The sequence below is a fragment of the Crocuta crocuta genome, unplaced genomic scaffold (genome assembly GCF_008692635.1).
Source record: "Crocuta crocuta isolate KB4526 unplaced genomic scaffold, BGI_CrCroc_1.0 scaffold269, whole genome shotgun sequence".
In the NCBI taxonomy this organism is placed as follows: Eukaryota; Metazoa; Chordata; class Mammalia; order Carnivora; family Hyaenidae; genus Crocuta; species Crocuta crocuta.
Window position 1 is genome coordinate 240257 of NW_027533257.1, and position 7375 is coordinate 247631.

The following is a 7375-nucleotide window of genomic DNA, read 5'->3' on the forward strand; positions in this document are numbered from 1 at the left end:
AGTTCCTGGAAGTATAAACTAGAATATAATGAGAGAATTATCAGCAGGTGTCTGGGTCTGGGGAGCTGGCTGGCAATAAGCAAGAGAGAAGACTTGAGAATATGTTCATTATCTTGACTGTGGTGATGGTGTCTCAGTATATATATGTATATATCAAAACAACATATTTGTATACTTTATAGTTTATTATATTTCAATTATTCTTCAACAAAGCTGTAGAAGAAAGGAAAAACGATGTATAGCATACAACAGGATATTTCATTATGATAAGAAATATGGATTTTTTAAAAATATGAGATAGTTAATTACCTGAAATTTTAAGTATTTTTATTGAAAATGAGACTAAACCTCCATCAAGTGAGTGTTATGTCATAGTCATTTTATAAATATAATATTGAGCACTATGTGTGGCACACAGTAATTATTCAATAAATATGGGTGAACTGAGCATGTTCACCCATATTTCATTTACAGAAGACAGACCACTGTGTAAGAAGCATATTTAAAACTGACTAGCCAGTGATTGTTTAAACACCATCTTCAAGCTGTCTCATTTTTAGGTCCTTAACATAAATAAACAACATCTGTCTCTCTCTGCATTGTTGGTTTAAAGAACTTCGAGTTTAAGGAATATGATGTGCACTAACACGCAAATTATTTTTCCATTTTGTAGAAAAAAGAAAGTGATTAAAAATGAAGAATTAATTTATTGATGTCAATCCCTTTAAACATCTTAAATCATGTGAATTCTTTTATTCTACTCCACTCCCTAACCCCACCATGAAGGAAATAAAAATGCTTTTTTTTTTCCCACCTACAATACAGCGGCTATAGCAAAAGACCTAAGCAGCAAGGCCTCCAACCAATACTTTAACTCTTCCTATAAAAACATCTATTTGTTCTGCCCATATTCATTGGATAAATCTCAAATTATACTAATTCAGTATACAGCTATTTATAATAATAGAGATACAGCTATTTATAAATGTAAGTATATTTCTTTTATATTGCCTCAATTTCCCAGGTAAGTTAGGGAAAAGGTAAAATAAAGTAGCCCTGCATTTTTCAAAATCACTGCAAATTCTCCATACTCCAATTTACAGTAGTGCAGACTGAAGATATAATTCTTCATAAAATGTTTTCATTGTAAAAAGTGTATACATCCATCATGCTTATGGATCCAAAACATGCCTTTATTAACTTTTTGGAAACAATGTTTTGTGTACAAACAGAATATTGCATTTGAAGCAGCATACTTTCTCTTCAGATATGGTGGATATTTCAACGTTAAGGAAAAAAAAAGAGTCCCTTCCTTCAGTTAGGCAAATATATTTAATGGAAGAGACAAAGTTACGATAACGTTTTTGCAAGTGAAGTTTCATCATGAAATAAGACTTTCTTTTCTTCCAGAATTAACCTTATTGAGCTGTTTCTCTGTCTTGCCTTTCCACTGAAACTGTATGTCTTCAAGGAATATATTGGTCATGGGTTAGAAAAGAACTGTCAAGTTGGCTTTTTACACAGGATGAAATGGAATATTTCAAATCCCTAAAATCATTTCCCAAATCAGAAGAACAGATGGTGCCTCAGAGCAGAGTCCCAGCCTGCCATTTCCCTGGGATTTAAACCAGTGCTTAACTGTGTGAGACAGCAAGAGACTCGTCCTGTGGGTCTGGAGTAGCTTGCTGGGGCTCCAAGGAACACCACCAATGGTGTCTGGAACACAGAGTAGGAAGCTGTGCCCAGATTTAAGAGTCCAGGTTTCAGTGGGGTTTTTTGTTTGTTTACATTTTCCCTCTTGACTCTGAAGATAACAATGTAGTAAGGAGGAAAGCAGATTAGAAGTTGGGGGCTTAAGCTCCATGTATGGTCTACCCCATTAATTAGGAATGTGACCTTTCCACTGGCTTCTTGGGAAATACCTATTCCAAACATCGTTGCCTATCATTAAGATCTCCATGATTGTCAAATGAAACACAAAAAAAGCCTTTATTCAAAAAATAAATAATAAAACAAGGGTTAAATTAGCAGACTGCATTTCTTTCTTTTCTTCGGCCAACATTTTAATCATGTTTGTTGTTTATATTTTCTAGTGGTATCAAAGCAAGCAGAGTGAAGTTTGGAAATTCATAACTGGCTGTATTGATCTGCATTTGGCATGACTTGAGAGATCTACAGTCTGGACTCTGGCTCCAGTGTCTTGCAAACTCCTCTCACTGTACCTTTGTTGGAAAATTTTCTTTCCATTTCTCAAGCACACTACAGTCTCTCTCTCTCTCTCTCTCTCTCTCTCTTTCTCTTCAAAGCCTCAGTAAGTAAAACTCCTTTTGTCTGAACATCTCTTCTCTGCACCCAAAGCTGGCTCTCCAGGATTCACCAGATATCAAACATTCCCTCAGGGTGGGCTTTCCTGAAAATTGTACCTAAAGTTGACTTTCCATCCTTCTCTCTTACGGATCTTATTCTGCCACTGTATCACACTGATTACAAGAAAGTTTTGTTTCTACTTTTTTCCCGTTAGACTGTAAGCTCCATCAAGGAAGAAAACACATTGATAAGTGTTATGGACTGAATGTTTATAGCAACATACCCCCTCAAATTCCTATGTTGAAGCTCTAATTCCCAATATGATGGTAACTGGAGGTGGTGCCTATAGAAGGTAATGAGGGTGGGCCCCATGAGGGGATTAGTCTCCTTATAAGAATGGAAAGAAAGGCCAGATTTCACTCTCTCAGCCATGTGAGGACATATGTAAGCCAGACAGTGAACCACCGGAAGACAGGGAACCTGGGTTCTTATCCTAAATGTAATGCTGAGTAAAGGTCTATTGGGGAAGAAAGTAACAGTTTCCTCAAGCACTAGGTTAGAGAGTTTAAGTAGATGGCTTCTAAGTTTTATCCAGATTTGTAAATCTAAAAGAAATTAGTAAACAATACAACAGCAATTATCAGATTAAAGAGAAAGGCCTCTTCATAACAATCATATATATTTAGGTACATAGATAATATAGAGACACAAATATGCAGAAAGGAATACAGATATAGATAAGTGTAGATATAGATATTTCTCTAATTACCACATCAGGGTACCCTAGAGATAGCTATGTCCAGAAAACAGAAAAATGAAGAAAAATAATTTAGTCTTCTACAGGAAGAGAGGGGACATGTAAATAATGAAAAATAATATACCATAGATATTTATATTTACAGATATAACTATCTATTATATTATCTATGGATATTATTGAATTTTGTTGCCTTCAAAGTAAAATAATCTTTTAAGACATAGCCACTTTTGCTAATGATGCTATTATTGCTTAAAAGCTTTTTTTGAAAATTCTTCCTTGGAATTGCTTTCAGAATCAGTTTAAGAAGAATGCAAATAAATCACAGCCATTACTTATATTTTTGGCTGCAAATTTTATTGCTTAAAGTGGTCATCTAATTTATTTACCTTATGGCCTTTAGGTTATTCCTGAAGATAAATTTACCCTGAAATAAAAATATGCTATAAATGAAGCTATTTATTCAGCCAACCAGTCATCTTTTATTCCATAAACTTACATTGAAAATCTTTAAAAAAATATGCCACTAGGACTGAAAATTACTTCAAAATAGAAATTGCTTTGTGGTAAACTGTCATAGATTTTCATTATGTTTGTTGAACCCAGGCCTCCTCTCTTTCCCTCATGCCTCATATTCAATGCATTAGGAAGCCTCTTAGCTTTAGTATTGAATATATCCTGAATATGACCCATCTTGCCATTTCATTGCCAGCATCTTAGACCAATCTACCATCCTGTATTTCCTGTACAACTGCAAAAGCCTCTTAGCTTATCACAGATTTGATAGATATTAAAAATTAAGATTTAAGCACTGTATCTGGTCTATATTCTTTTTTAAATATTTTTAACATTTATTTTTGAGAGAGAGAGAGAGAGAGAGAGAATGAACAAGGGCACAGAAAGGGAGAGGGGCACAGAAAGAAGGAGACACAGAATCTGAAGCAGGTTCCAAGCTCTGAGCTGTCAGCACAGAGCCAGACCAGGGACTTAAATTCATGAGCTGTGAGATTTTGACATGAGCTGAAGTCAGACGCTTAACCAATTGAGCACCCAGGACACTCCTACTCTGTATTCTTTAAATATGTCAAAATCAGGGCACCTGGGTGGCTCAGTCAGCTAAGTCCAACTTTGGCTCAGGTCATGATTTTGTGGTTCATGAGTTCGAGTTCACCGTCAGGCTCTGTGCTGACACTCTGAGCTGGGAGCCTACTTCGGATTCTGTGTCTCCCTCTCTTTCTCTCTGCCCCTCCCCTGCTCTCACTCTGTCTCTGTCTCTGTCTCTCTCTCAAAAGTAAATAAAACATTTTTAAATAAATAAATAAAAAGTAAAATGTCAAAGTCATTGTATTTATTAGTCATCTCAGACTGCCATAACAAAATAGCATACACTGAATGGTTTAAGCAGCAGGAATTTATTTTCTTACAGTTCTGGAGGCTAGACATCCATGACCAAGGTGTCTGCAGGGTTGGTTTCTAGTGAGAGTTTTCTGCCTGGCTTGCAGATGGCTACCACCATTCTGTGTCTTCACATGGCCTTTCCTTTGTAGGTATGCAGAACAAACTAGAAAAAGCTTTCTCGTATCTTTTCTGGTAAGAACACTAATCTCATTGGATCACAGCCCACCGTTTGACTTCACTTAACCTTAATTACTTCCTTAGAGAATCCATCTCCAAATACAGCCACATTAGGGGTTAGAGCTTTAACATATGAATTTTGGGGAGAACACAAAAATTCAGTCCATAACAGTCAAAAAAGAATAAAAACTTATCTTGTATTAAAAGAGACTAAAGAGACATGGCAACTAAATGTAACACATCATCCTAAATGGGATATTATTGAAACAATTGGCAAAACTTAAATATGACCTAAAGATTAAATATTAGTAGTAAATAAATCTTAATTTCCTGATTTTGACAACTGTACTGTGATTATAAAAGAGAATATCCTATTTTAGGAAATAAATATTGAATTACGTTGTTGTAAAAGGGCATCGTGCATACAATTTACAAATGGTTCTAAAATACAAACATGCACAGGGTGCCTGGGTGGCTGAGTCTGTTAAACCTCCAACTTGGGCTTAGCTCAGGTCATGATCTCATGGCTTGTGAGTTCAAGCTCTGCATGAAGCTTGCTGGCTTTCCGCAGTCATGGTGGAGCCCTTGGAATCCTCTGTTCCCCTCTCTCTCTCTGCCCCTCTCCTGCTAGCACTCACTCCCAAAAATAATAAACATTTAAAAAATAGTAATAATAAAAAATAAAATACACACACATAAATGATGAATTAAAATAAAATACACACCCAGAAAGAACACAAACCAATGAAATGTTAACATTTCAGAAAGATGGGTGAAGGTATGTGAAATACTTTCTATAATTTTTTGCAACTTTTTAAATTCTGAAATTATTTCAAAATATAAAGTTTGCAAAAAAAGCAATCCCATAGGTCTTCTTAAGTTAGAGAAACCTATTTGATTTTTCACAGCAGGAGGGTAAGTTGCTACAGATAAAGAAGGCATTTGCTAGTGTGGGTGGGTGAATTCAGAAAATCAGCTCAGCTGGGTTTGTAGAGTTTTTACTTTTGGAACTGTTAAATGAAAAAAATTCAACAGAGTAAATTATAAAGACCTAATAGGCTTTATTAAATGATTCATGAACCAGGCAGCATTCCATCTAGCAAGCAGAGGGGCGCTCTGAGGTGTACAAAAATGGAAGGTTTTTATAGAAAGAGGGTGGGTCAAGAAACTTACTAGCAAAAGAAAAGCATTGTTTCAGGCAAGACAATGCTTTTTCCCTTAGGGGGAAAAGAAAGGTTTCTCCACAACCAGGTTACTTATCTTCCTTCAGGAGATGGAGATGGCCCCTGTGGCAGACTCTTCGGCACTGATTGAAAAATTCCTGACTAGTCAGTTAAGATTACATTTCTAGGGGAGGTGGAAACTGCATTAGTAGGTATCAAGCCCAAATTTGAGAACTCAGTCTAAGTGACACCATTCTGGGCCAACGCTTTTCTCTTTAACACAACGTAACTCCATATGGAACATACACATATTGTTAAAAACCTTTTAATGGTAATGTTCAATAAATGATAGGTCATTAATGTTAGAACTATAAAAAAAGTATAATATAGTCCCTGAGAATACAGTAAATAGTAGAATTATTTGAAATAAAGGAATAATTATGTTTTATTTCAGTGGTCCTCAACCACAGGCAAATGTTGTACCCCAAGAGATATTCAACAATGTCTAGAAATATTTTTGTTTGTCCTAACCCTGGGGTGGGGAAGGATGCTGCTTGCATATAGGAGATAGAGGCCAGGGATGCTGCTAAACATCCTAGAATGCACAGGGCAGCCACTCCAACAAACACTTATCTGACCCAAATGTCAACAGTGCCAGGTTGAAAAATCTTGCTTATTCAAGGATCACTAACTGGTTTCTTTCGAATCTGCCCTAGTGAATTTACAACAAAATCTTGTGTATTATGCCTCTAGATATGTACGCCTTGAAATTGCTGCCATAATCCACCATTTTATTCAACACTGACAAAAAGAAGTTGCCTTTATTATGTTGTTTGTCAGACCTATGTGTTTAGTTTAGCCTTTTAATGTAAATTGCAGCTTTCAATAGATCATTTACACCACTAGTTTGAATTCATGACTTGCTCTTGTGTCAAGTTAAGCACAAGTCATTATCTTTCCCTGATGATTCAAAACTCTAAGGGAGAAGCGACCATAATGTTTATTTTGCTTTATAAAAAACAAGCGTCACATATGGATACGAGACTTAAAAATAAGTTTTTTAAATGAGGTTTTTGTTTGTTTCCCCACTATTTTTCCTCCCATTAATATAATCCACTGGAATACCCTTATCCATCCACCTATGTTTCTTCTCAAGATCTTGCACATTATTCAATTGAATATTAAATGCCACCTCTTCCAAGAAGCTTCTGGAATTATTCCAATCTGAATTAATGTCTCCCTTATTAATGTACCAAAAGCACAGATATGGAAAATTCTATTATGACACATTGCACAGAATTATTTTGGGTGCTAATTTTCCCCCTACTATGTTAAAAATCCCAGAGGAAAGGGACAATGTTATTCATTTTCCTATTCTACATATTACCTAGCATAGTGTCTCAGACTCAGTATGTGCTTGGTTAATAATTTTATTAATTATTTTGAATATTGATGACATTGATGTTATTCAAAGTAGCATGTCAGTAAATGATACACATTTGGAAAATCAGTAAGACAAAAAGAGAAACATGATAATAGAAATAGGCAAGTGATATGAATAAGAAATCATAGA